Source organism: Coregonus lavaretus (genome assembly GCF_964263955.1).
Source record: "Coregonus lavaretus genome assembly, chromosome: 35".
Classification (NCBI taxonomy): Eukaryota; Metazoa; Chordata; class Actinopteri; order Salmoniformes; family Salmonidae; genus Coregonus; species Coregonus lavaretus.
The window spans coordinates 3,668,768-3,681,599 of NC_140022.1; the positions used below are offsets into that span (position 1 = coordinate 3,668,768).

At 43.6% G+C, this 12,832-nt stretch overlaps 1 pseudogene across 1 annotated transcript in view; it reads right to left on the reverse strand.

Moving 5' to 3' along the window:
* The window catches only part of LOC311109823 (DNA-binding protein SATB2-like), a 37,686-nt pseudogene extending 25,244 nt beyond the window's left edge, over positions 1 to 12,442 (reverse strand). Inside the window, exons 1-3 of the transcript in view lie at positions 12,018 to 12,442; positions 2,658 to 2,873; positions 1,111 to 1,308 (exon numbers count right to left, since the gene is read on the reverse strand). The product of the transcript in view is annotated as a DNA-binding protein SATB2-like (transcript). The remainder of the gene's footprint in view (positions 1 to 1,110; positions 1,309 to 2,657; positions 2,874 to 12,017) is intronic.
* Positions 12,443 to 12,832: the final 390 nt, after the last annotated feature.

Genomic DNA, 12,832 nt, shown 5'->3' on the forward strand with positions numbered 1-12,832 from the left:
GTTGTGGAGGGTTGGAAGCAGCCTTGGTGTGAACTTTCTTGCTTTAGGTCGCACGTAAATTGCGTTTCCTTTCGTAACTTGGACCAGCTTACATGAGCCAGTGTTTCTCATCACTGAACTTACAAAATGAAGTGTGTTTTTGTAATATTGCCAGTAGCAGATTCAGTGATAAACACATGACCGCTAACATTTAAAAGGTGGTTTGTGATCAGCTCTTTCAGAAAGGATAATTCTCTGACCCTCTCACAGGCACCACCTACCCACACACACACAACCCCCCCCACCCCACCCCACCCCCCTCGCACACACACACCACACACACACACACACAACCCCCCCCACCCCACCCCCCTCGCACACCACACACCACACACACACACACAACCCCCCCCCCACCCCACCCCCCTCGCACACACACCTACCCACACACACAACCCCCCCCACCCCACCCCCCTCGCACACACACACACCACACACACACAACCCCCCCCACCCCACCCCCCTCGCACACACACACACCACACACACACAACCCCCCCCACCCCACCCCCTCGCACACACACCTACCCACACACACACAACCCCCCCCCACCCCACCCCCTCGCACACACACCACACACACACACAAACACACATACACATACACACACAGACACACACACACACACACACACACCTACATACTGTCGTATCGGGTGAATGGTGGCAATTATTGCTGTCAACAAAGAGTCCGCTTAGGCTGCACCGTGTTTTAGAGGCTTTTATTAATATCCCACGGTTACAGCATAAGTGACAGATGTCATGACATCCGGAGAGCGACGCCTCAGAATGGCCGCTCTGCCCTTTCATCGTTTAACCCCTACTTATAAACAATGCAAAAAGATGGGCTCCCTCTTCTGGCCAATCACCAGTCTCCCCTGTCTACAACACACTTCCTGTCTGTTGTATGTGGCGTTACACTAAAACATTCCCTCTTGATACTAAAATTAACGTCCTCTCTGGTTCCACTTAAAACATTAACAACGTCATAATCTCAATACACGACAATACATACATACATACATACACACACACACTTGCACAAACACACTACTGTCCTATCTGACTCACCTCTCGCCTGCACGGCAGAGTTGTGGGAGTAGCCCAGGGCCACGAGGGCTGTCTCCACCAGCTGGGTGAAGAGGATGTCCTTACGAACCAATACAAACTCAGCATGTCTGTCACCACGCCCATCCCCGTCAGAGACCACACCCCCAGACACGCCACCATCTGCCTGCTCCACTACACAATACACAGGGATCATCAGACCTGGAGAGAGAGAGAGAGAGCGAGAGAGAGAGAGAGAGAGAGAGAGAGAGAGAGAGAGAGAGCGAGAGAGAGAGAGAGAGAGAGAGAGAGAGAGAGAGAGAGAGAGAGAGAGAGAGAGAGAGAGAGAGAGAGAGAGAGAGAGAGAGAGAGAGAGAGAGAGAGGTTGAGGATGGAGAGAGAGATAGAGAGAGACAGAAGAGGGAGACAGGAGGAGGGGGAGAGACAGGGAGAGAGAGACAGGGAGACAGGAGGAGGGGAGGGAGAGAGAGAGAGAGATTGGGGGGAGAGAAAGAGAGAGGGAGGGAGAGGGATAGAGGGGAGGGAGATACAGAGAGAGAGAGAGAGAAAGAGAGGACTCAGTGACAATAAACAACCTTCTCCATTACAGTAAGAAAGACATAGTGAATCAAATACAACATAGGCTCAATAACTTTTAATCATTTAGCAGACACTTATCCAGAGCAATTAGGGTTAAGTGCCTTGCTCAAGGGCACATCGGCAGATTTTTCACCTAGTTGACTCAGGGATTTAAACCAGCGACCTTTCGGTTACTGTCCCAACGCTCTTAACCGCCAGGCTCTCACACACAGCACATATCAATCTATTGCGTAAAGTAATTTTCTGAACCACTCATAACAAATTAAGGACATCATTCTGACGTCTTTTGGAGGTAAAAAAAGAGACCAGTGAATAATTAGATAATTTGCTTTAGTCATGAAACTTTGACTTTTCCAAGCATGAAACACCCCATCGTACTCAGCTAATCCTCTAGGAGTAGTAATTTGGAGGAATCAATCAAGCTACTGACAGCACAACGACAAATTAACTCCAGCAAACCAAGTCTCATCAGGCACGCTATATCCCAATAACTCAGCTAAGGAGTTGCATGTGTGTTTTGTGTGTGTGTTGTGTGTGTGTGTGTGTGTTTGCACAGCACACACGTTTGTGTGTGTTTGTGTGTGGAGTAGCACACGTGTGTATGTGTGCGCATGCATTTGTGGAAGTGTGTGTGTGTGTCCCTACAAGTGTATATACACTATACATAAACTGCTCTTTGGACTACAGTGTTAGGATAGCATGTGGCCCATTCCACACCGCCATGCTGTGGTTTTAAACAGAGGGGCTGATTTCTCCCAGTTCAAAGACAGCTCCCTCATTAACACTACAGAAAGCCATTCTGAAAGCCATGGCTGTAAGGAGGAATCCTCCCCTCTTCTCTTCTATTCATTCTCCTAAAAATGTCTTAACTAGTGTTTGGGTATAACAGTATTTGTGTGTGTGTGATGGTTCACGTGCATACAGTATGTGTGTGAGTGTATGTGTGTGTGTTCCTCTGTGTGTTCCCCTACCTCCGAGGGGCCGTAGCGGGGTGCCGTTGAGGCGCGTGCGTGTATCAGTGGGGCTCCCGTTGACCTCCAGGCGGCTCATCTTGCCCGGCGGGGGTCCACAGGTGTCCGGGCTGTCCCCTCTCTGCTCGGGACTGTCCCGCAGACAGGGGCTCTCCGTACCACCACGCTCCATCCCCCACCAACCTCCAGGAGGGGCTCCCAACAGAGCGTACGGACCTGCAGACAGGGAAGAGAGGGAGAGAGGGAGAGAGAGAGAGAGAGAGAGAGAGAGAGAGAGAGAGAGGAGAGAGAGAGAGAGAGAGAGAGAGAGAGAGAGAGAGAGAGAGAGAGAGAGAGAGAGAGAGAGAGAGAGAGAGAGAGAAACAGAGAGAGCGAGGGAGAGAGAGAGAGAGAGAGAGAGAGAGAGAGAGAGAGAGAGAGAGAGAGAGAGAGAGAGAGAGAGAGAGAGAGAGAGAGAGAGAGAGAGAGAGAAACAGAGAGAGCGAGAGGGAGAGAGAGAGAGAGAGAGAGAGAGAGAGAGAGAGAGAGAGAGAGAGAGAGAAGAGAGAGAATAGTGTGAGGAAGAGAAAATAGAGGAGGCATTTGTTCTTTAGGATGAAGTTGCCCTTGAACATAGGCACTGAACTAGGATCAGTGAACCCTCCCCTAAACCTTAGTTTATCTAGGAGGAGAAACACCAGATTAACCTCACATCAGTGTCTACAGGCAACTGTCTACATCTTACTGGTGTTGACATTGTGGAGCCTCCTCTTCAAATCAGATCAGGGTTTAAATAGCATTTGTTTTCTTTCAGATACGTTGAGTGTTTGAAAAGAGCCAGAGGCATTGAGTCAATTGGTTTGCGCTTTTGGGATGATTCCATTGGTTCCATTGTGCTATATATCTGTTGTTTAGCTGGAATGGAATGTTCGTATCTTATTCATTTGACTGTGATGCAGTATGTGGGTGTCTCACCTAGCTATCTTAAGATGAATGCACAAACTGTAAGTAACTCTGGATAAGAGCATCTGCTGAATGACTAAAATGTCAAATGTTAAATGTTTTACATACAGATCTCATATGACTGGGTTTGATTATTATTTTTTTAAAATTATATTGATGTCACCAATGTAAAAGAAAAGTGTACATTTCACTGTAAAATCTAGCAGTACTAATTACTTCTCTGAGAGTGAGGCGAATAGCACATTAGAGGCTGCTGCTGCCTATTGAAATCACTGGCCACTTTAAGAAATGGAACACTAGTCACTTTAATAATGTTTACATGTCTTGCATTACTCATCTCGTATATACTGTATTCTATAATATTCTACTGTATCTTAGTCCATGCCGCTCTGTCATTGCTTGTCCATATATGTATATTTTCTTAAATTCCATTCCTTACTAGTATTGTGTGTATTGGGTATGTGTTGTGAAATTGTTAGATATTACTTGTTAGATATTACTGCACTGTCGGAGCTAGAAGCACAAGCATTTCGCTACACCCGCTATAACATCTGCTAAACACGTGGATGTGACAAATATAATTTGATTTGATTTGATATATAGCGTTTAGCAACATTATTTGTCTCTCTGAAATGAAACCATCAAGTGATAGATTTTAAACAAATACATGTCTGTCATTGAACAACCCCATGCCATGGTTAAATAGTGAAAAGACACACCTCTTTCGTCATTTCTTTAAACAATAAAAGCTCATTTCTCAACATGTCTGAAAATTGATAAATAGCGTTTTGAAATGAAACTCTTAATTTGCGTCAGACTCTCACACTGAGATGACAGCTTCATCAGCTCATGTTGTGTTGGAGGCGAGGAGGCGTGAGGGCTGCGGCCATTGTTTCCCTGTGACCCATCAACCCTCCCAGACTGAAGACATTACAGATGACAAGAGCAGAAAAAGAGGACCACAACAAACAAACAGAAACCCACCAGGCTCTTTCCTGTAAATAATACAGGTGACTGCTATCAGACTCTATAGTAATCTACACAGCACTCTAAAATCAGCCATGCATACAATCTGGGAACACATGACCACATCTCGTGCTAGGTAGTCCTATGAATTGTCTACATTTTACAGACATTCGTACCCAGAGCGACTTACAGGAGCAATTAGGGTTAAGTGCCTTGCTCAAGGGCAAATTGACAGATGTTTTCCCCCACATTGTTGGCTCTGGGATTTGAACCAGCAACCTTTCAGTTACTGGCCCAACGCCCTGTCTGTCATAAGAGATTATACAGTATATGTAGGTCTACTGTTTGACCAAAAGGCTATGCCACTAATCTAGGGGGTGATAGTTGGCTTTTTAAGCAAGGTTACTCATAACAACAGGCTATAACTTGACGCACTACTTTCAAGACATAAAGGTTCCCAATTCAAAACATTAATCCATAGAAGCTCACATGAGCAACCATCTTCACTCCAACATAAGAACTTCTGAGCTAAAGTAACTGGTGCCTCTAACGGACGGAGGTGGTTTGGAACCTTGAGCAACCGTGTCTGAGACCTGAAGACTTGCGTTGGCTGTCTGACTTTAGCTCACCAGGCTAACACAGTCTTGTGGCCGGCAGGACAACCGGGTTCAAACCCCTGTCTGTCACACCACTATTATAGAAGTAGGAGCAGTCTGCTGCCTATCTGGCTTCAGCTCAGCGGGCTAACACAGTCCCGTGGTGTGCAGGAGACACGGGTTCGAACCCCAGTCTGTCACCACCCTCTAGACGTAAAGGGGCAGTCTGCTGTCTGTCATGCAGTCTGATGTGTTTGTTTCACAATCTGTGGTTTCCCCTGGCATGATAATTAACCTATTCTGGCCTGAAAGCAGCACATGGTGACAATAAAACACACATGCCAAATTAATAACAGCCTTTAAAAAGATCCTTCCAACACAAACTCAGAATATTGTAATACGGAAGAACCCGAGCCGCCTCTCCCTCTGTTTTACTGCAAAGACCAGTCACTTTCTTTCTTTCCCATAGGACTGCATAGCTGAGGCATCCTGGGCTGGACAGTGAAGGGATACAGCCACGTCAGATCATAGGGACCTGGGTGATCTGAGGCAGCAGTCTAATACAATTTTCATGTTGACCTGAACTGTACTGTGCTGGCTCAGATAATTTATTTCCCCACCCCTGGTCTCTACCTCTCTGGTCCAGCCACCACACATCATGCTATGGGACCAGATCCCTGGTCTCTCCCTCTCTGGTCCAGCCACCACACATCATGCTATGGGTCCAGACCCCTGGTCTCTACCTCTCTGGTCCAGCCACCACACATCATGCTATGGGTCCAGACCCCTGGTCTCTACCTCTCTGGTCCAGCCACCACACATCATGGTATGGGACCAGATCCCTGGTCTCTCCTTCTCTGGTCCAGCCACCACACACCATGCTATGGGACCAGATCCCTGGTCTCTCCTTCTCTGGTCCAGAACCACACATCATACTATGGGACCAGATCCCTGGTCTCTCCTTCTCTGGTCCAGCCACCACACACCATGCTATGGGACCAGATCCCTGGTCTCTCCTTCTCTGGTCCAGAACCACACACCATGCTATGGGACCAGATCCCTGGTCTCTCCTTCTCTGGTCCAGAACCACACACCATGCTATGGGACCAGATCCCTGGTCTCTCCCTCTCTGGTCCAGCCACCACACACCATGCTATGGGACCAGATCCCTGAGAGCTAGCCTACTATGGGAGAGCTAGGCCTGATTGGAGAGCATTGTGTATTTAAAAGCTTATAAATCTTAACAGCTCTTGACTAAACACACTATTTTTCTCTCTCTCACCCCCCCTCCCCCCTCCCCCCTCGTTGTAGATCTGCTTCTGATAAACACTTCTGCATGGGATTTGGGAAAGGCAGATGCAGGATTAAACACCTCCCCTCCGCCCCCCATCCTCTCTGCACCCAGAGTCATTAATAGGGAGAAATTATTACCAGACATGTATGAAGGGGAAGGATATGTGTTGGGAGTCTCTACCCCTGGGAGACCCTGCCATCATAGGTCTGGAGTTGAGAAGAGAAAAAGAGATGAGAAACACTCTCTCTCTCTCTCTCTCTCTCTCTCTCTCTCTCTCTCTCTCTCTCTCTCTCTCTCTCTCTCTCTCTTCTCTCTTCTCTCTCTCACTCTCTCTCACTCTCTCTCTTTCTCTCTCTCTCTCACTCTCTCTCACTCTCTCTCTCTCTCTCTTTCACTCTCTCTCTCTCTCTCTCTCTCTCTCTTTCTCTCTCTCTCTCTCTCTCTCTCTCTCTCTCTCTCTCTCTCTCTCTCTCTCTCTCTCTCTCTCTCTCACTCCCTCTCTCACTCTCTCTCTCTCTCTCTCTCTCCCACATTTTAGTGTTCGCAGTTCTTCACTTAATCTCTCATCACACCAGTCCTATCCTGTGAGTTTGTCCAGTGGCCAGCTATCAGACTGATGGAATGGATGGATGTCTATCAGTACAGTAGATCTCCTCCTGATAACATCTGATGACATCACACAGCCCTGCCCTCCAGCTTTGATCCACATGACTACATCAGAACAAGGGCTGTGTCACAAATGGCACCCTATTCCCTATAGAGGCTCTGGTCAAACCTAGTGCACTATAGGGAATAGGGTACCATTTGTGATGCACCCAGGGGCTTATTGTTTGTCTGTTAAGGTTTAATAATAACTGAGTTTTGTCTATATTTTGTCTTACAGAGGGATTTGTATCTTGTATTTGTCTTTACGTGTTTCAGGTAGTTCATGTTACTGTCACTATAACATATTTTATCAACACATTGAGTAACCAAACAAAAGAGTCCTGTACTCTTAGATGCTGTAGACAAACCCCACATTGAGAGTATTATGTCTGAATTATTACAAGAGCTCGGAGGATGATGGAACTTTCACAACGCATTAGGCTTGACGGAATGTGTGACGGAGTTGACAGTTGATCTCTTAGGATGTTTACAGCTACTCGGTCATTGAGACTGTTGAAATATATGACTGATATAACTGACTAGAAGTGAACAACGCACCACTACGTGATATTTATGGTCTGATGATGAAAATGACCATATAGAAAAGGGGTTTTAAAGACTAAGATTTAAAACCACTGAAATATTATATATGTTTATATTTCTATAAGTGTCTGTTAGGTGTTGTTCCTTCCTCTTATTGTTGTCATTATAGATAATAATAATAATAATAATAATAATAATAATAATAATAATAATAATCAAGATTATGCTGTACGCTCTTAGAATTAGTGACTCGAGGAACACTGGAGATCCTCAAGGAACCCCTGGAGTTTCTCAAGGAACCATTGCTAGTCAATGCTTCATATTTGCACATTCGGTCAGTTGAGGGGTTCTTGGAGGAACCTTTAATGGGTCAATGTAGCAACGGCTTCCCGGAGGAACCCTATAGTGGAGGTGTGGTTTAGTAGGGGCGTGGCTTTAAGATATATATATATTTTTTGGGCCACCCATTAGAGTAAATGTCATTCTTGTTCATCAGTTCTGTTGTATTGCCATCACACGTTAAGTTTGAACATTGACAGTTTTGTAACTTCAATGAGCCTAAAAGAGGCTATGCAAATCCCAAAGTTGGAATAGATACCACTTTTTTACCAATTTTATGTAATCAGCAATGTTAATATTATATTAGAATATGTAATATGTATAAATATTCAAGGAACATTTTAATTTGCAGTGTACAAACTCAACATGATGAACAGGAATGACATGTATGCTAACAAGTCACCAAAAATAACTATCCGAAAGTAACGCCTCTAATCTGATAGGCTGCCACCTCTACAATATATTATTAAAAAGGTTCACACAGGGGTTCCTTGAAGACCCTTTTCAGAGGGGTTCCTCGAGGAACCTTTTTCAACCGGAAAGGTTCTGCCGGTGTGGCAACCCAAAAGGTTCTTCCAGGCACCATTACTTCTAAGCGTGTAGCATATGTAGCACATTTTACACATATGGAATAATGACTTGAACTCTGACCCTGGCCTCATGCATTCTCAATATAAACATACACACACACAAGCACGCACACACACACACACAGAAACCACTTCAAGCATACAATGCTGGGAGACTGTACAGACACACAGAGACCACACACACTAGAGCATACTACTGCAAAATGTACTCGACAACATAGTAACACACAGTCATACCATTCACTGTGAACACCCAGTACTGCATAAGTCATGCATTTACCATATTTTATTGAAGTACCATTCAATTATTTTATCTTCTGAATACCTCTCAATGCTAGTTTGATAACTTGTTTCAACTCAAACATTAACTCAAACATGGAGTCAATTGGTGGAATTTTATCAAACCTGCACATCGACTTGGTACTGATACCCCTTGTATATACAGTGCAATCGGAAAGTATTCAGACCCCTTCCCTTTTTCCAAATTTTGTTACGTTACAGCCTTATTCTAAAATATATTAAATAAAACATTTTCCTCATCAATCTACACGCAATACCCCGTAATGACAAAGCAAAAACAGCAAACTGAGCAATCGGGGGAGAAGGGCCTTGGTCAGGGAGGTGACCAAGAACCCGATGGTCACTCTAACAGAGCTCCAGAGTTCCTCTGTGGAGCTGGGAGAACCTTCCAGAAGGACAACCATCTCTGCAGCACTCCACCAATCAGGCCTTCATGGTAAAGTGGCCAGACGGAAGCCACTCCTCAATAAAAGGCACATGACAGACCGCTTGGAGTTTGCCAAAAGGCACCTAAAGGACGGTCAGACCATGAGAAACAAGATTCTCTGGTCTGATGAAACCAAGATTAAACTATTTGGCCTGAATGCCAAGCGTCACGTCTGGAGGAAACCTGGCACCATCCCTACAGTGAAGCATGGTGGTGGCAGCATCATGCTGTGGGGATGTTTTTCAGCAGCAGGGACTGGGAGACTAGTCAGAATCAAGGGAAAGATGAACAGAGCAAAATACTGAGAGATCCTTGATGAAAACCTGCTCCAGAGTGCTCAGGACCTCAGACTGGGGCGACGATTCACCTTCCAACAGGACAACGACCCTAAGCACACAGCCAAAACAACGCAGGAGTGGCTTTGGGACAAGTCTCTGAATGTCCTTGAGTGGCCCAGCCAGAGCCCGGACTTTAACCCGATCTAACATCTCTGGAGAGACCTGAAAATAGCTGTGCAGCGACGCTCCCCATCCAACCTGACAGAGCTTGAGAGGATCTGCAGAGAAGAATGGGAGAAACTCCCCAAATACAGGTGTGCCAAGCTTGTAGTGTCATACCCAAGAAGGCCCAAGGCTGTAATCGCTGCCAAAGATGCTTCAACAAAGTACTGAGTAAAGTGTCTGAATACTTATGTAAATGTGATATTTACGTTTTCTTTATTTTATACATTTGCACACAAAACATTTAACCTGTTTTTGCTTTGTCATTATGGGGTATTGTGTGAAGATTGATGAGGGAAAAAACCAATTTAATCCATTTTAAAATAAGGTTGTAACGTAACAAAATGTGGAAAAAGTCAAGGGGTCTGAATACTTTCCGAATGCACTGTAGCCAAGTTATCATTACTCATTGTGAATGCATTATTACTTGTATTATTACTGTTTTACTTTTCTATTATTTCTCTATTTGTTTTCCTCTGCATTGTTGGGAAGGGCGTTAAGTAAGCGTTTCACTGGTAGTCTACACCTGTTGTTTATGAAGCATGTGATTAATAAAAATAGGATTTGATTTGATTGAACCGTTTAACTGTATGTTTAATGAGGGAGACACACCCATGGTAAGAGGCCTAGATTTTGCATGTCTTTTTGTGAACAGGTTACATTTCAGGCCATAGTACTGTATTACACAGAATCAAATAATGTTAAAATAGGAAAAGGGTAAGGGGGCATTTCATTATTATTTTTTTAAATAGTCAAGCCCTGAAGTTTTTATTTTGGGGGAGAGAAATGGAGAAGAAAGCTGGAGGAACAACTTTTTTCTCTCCACTTGGCATACTGCAGTGAAAACAAGTTTATCCAAATGAAACCGGCATTTTGATGGGACCACTAAATTACTGTTGTTGACATTTTTGGGGACAATAGGTTTTGTCACGCTGAGAGCAACGCTGCTATTTCTCTGGCTGTAAAAACGTTTGAGCAAAAAATTTGCCCTGTCCACTCACTAGGCCAGTTTATAAATGTTACATTTTAGCTGACGTTTTTATTAACATTGTAGACATTTATGCAGGGTAGGGTGATTATGTATTCACCTTATGGTGAAAGACAACAGCTCGCTCTGGTTGCTCATTTGTTTATCTTAAACTTATGAATATTCAAAAGCGCTAAAATTCATGAATTTGACCTGTAACATGTTCTGGTAAATCATTTCAATGCAGTTGAGAGTATACACATGTAAAAGTATTGATGTGTCAACGTCTCAATCAAAAAGTAGCTCTATAGGCTGGACCTATAGCCAATGGTTTGACTCGGGACACTATGTATTTTACTTTTATAAATTAAAAGTTCAATTAAAAGTCTAAAAGTAGAGTAATAAGTCAGTAGCACTCCATTTTCAAACTCCAAAACGAAACAAAGTTCACTAAAATAATGCATGTTGGATATCTAGGTACGCAATGTGATAAATTGTCCTAAATTAATTAGCATGGAAAATTGCAAATGAATATAGCCTATACCTGATACTAACCCGTGCTAAATGTATTTTGCAGTCTACACAATTAGTTCGTTTTTGTTTTGCGTAATGATTTAATCAGAACGTGCACAGTCCTCAAGTACAATTATAAAAGTATAATATTTATTATAATTATAATAATTGTCAGTAGTAAAGCTGTTGATAAACTTTATTTTTAGTGTGGAATGTATAGTCTACATTTATTTTGATCTGAAACCAAAAAGTGTTAGGCTACATGAAAAATCTAAATATGAGATAATGTAATCCAAATAAAATAGTATTATCATAGCTAATAATAGTTATTATATGGTAGCCTAATGATAGATTATTTACGCTAAATTATCGCCAAAACATTGACACCTTGCTTATAATTTGTATTCTTCACCCATTTAGCCTATTCTTTTTAACAGTCAATTATTCAGGCTAGACGTACGACCAGAACATTGTTGACACATTGATTAAATTTACATTGTATTGGGCCTAATATTAACGATCATTTACTAATATCCTTTTTATCCTTTAAAATATTAATATTACTATTATAATTAGGCCTTAAACCATTGTTGTTATTATCATTGTTATAAATTGACACCTATTATTATTATTATTATTATTATTATTAGTTTTTGTAATGTTGGTAAAGTAGGCTAAAGCTGACTGAAATGGTGAAGCTCACAATAAAAAATATTTGGGTGAAGAAGTTTTACTCACTGTTTACGCGGTGTCTGTACCTCGCCTGGTTGGGAAGAAAGCTCTGTCCATTGATGATAAGTATTGAATCCAGGGCTGGACTTGGGGATGTTTCGGGGAGCAGAAGTCGGTTATCCGTCACTCGGAGCTCGACGGTTCTTCACCGCGCTTTACTTGAGTTTGATAGCAAAGCAGCTTGACAGAGCGCAAGCGAGAGGACGATAGAGAGGGCAGATACAGGAAATACGCTCCGTGTGCTTGCTTGCGAGTTTGTTTGTGTGTGAAGGGGGTGGAGAGAGAGAGAGAGAGAGAGAGAGAGAGAGAGAGAGAGAGAGAGAGAGAGAGAGAGAGACCTCACAGTCGGAGCTCCTAGATTGAACAGCCAACCACCAAAACAGCCTATAATGCGCTCGAGGGGATGGACGACAGGCAGCACAAATCAAGATTCCGCGTTTATTCCTTTATTCCTTGCTTTCCAGAGGATATGAAGTTAGAACGTCTTTACTTTGTCTTTACTACCGGAGCCATAGATGGGCTAAAGGAATAGTGGAAGCAGCGAGGTAACCAAATATCGGACCGTTGGTTATGCTGCAGATGATACGAGAGAGGGAGTAAACGGAGACTTCGATTGACAGGGAGCGAGAGAGGAGGTACCAGCTGCTATTACGATATAAAGGAGGAGGTATCAGAGGCAATTATACTGTATATCCATTCATCATCAGCCATTGGCCTTTGTAACTAATAAAAATTGAGCTCCTCACTTTTGAGCAGGTGATCCAAAAATATCTGGAATGGCAACAATTAACATTGGCCGATCATCACAATATCGGGGTGCA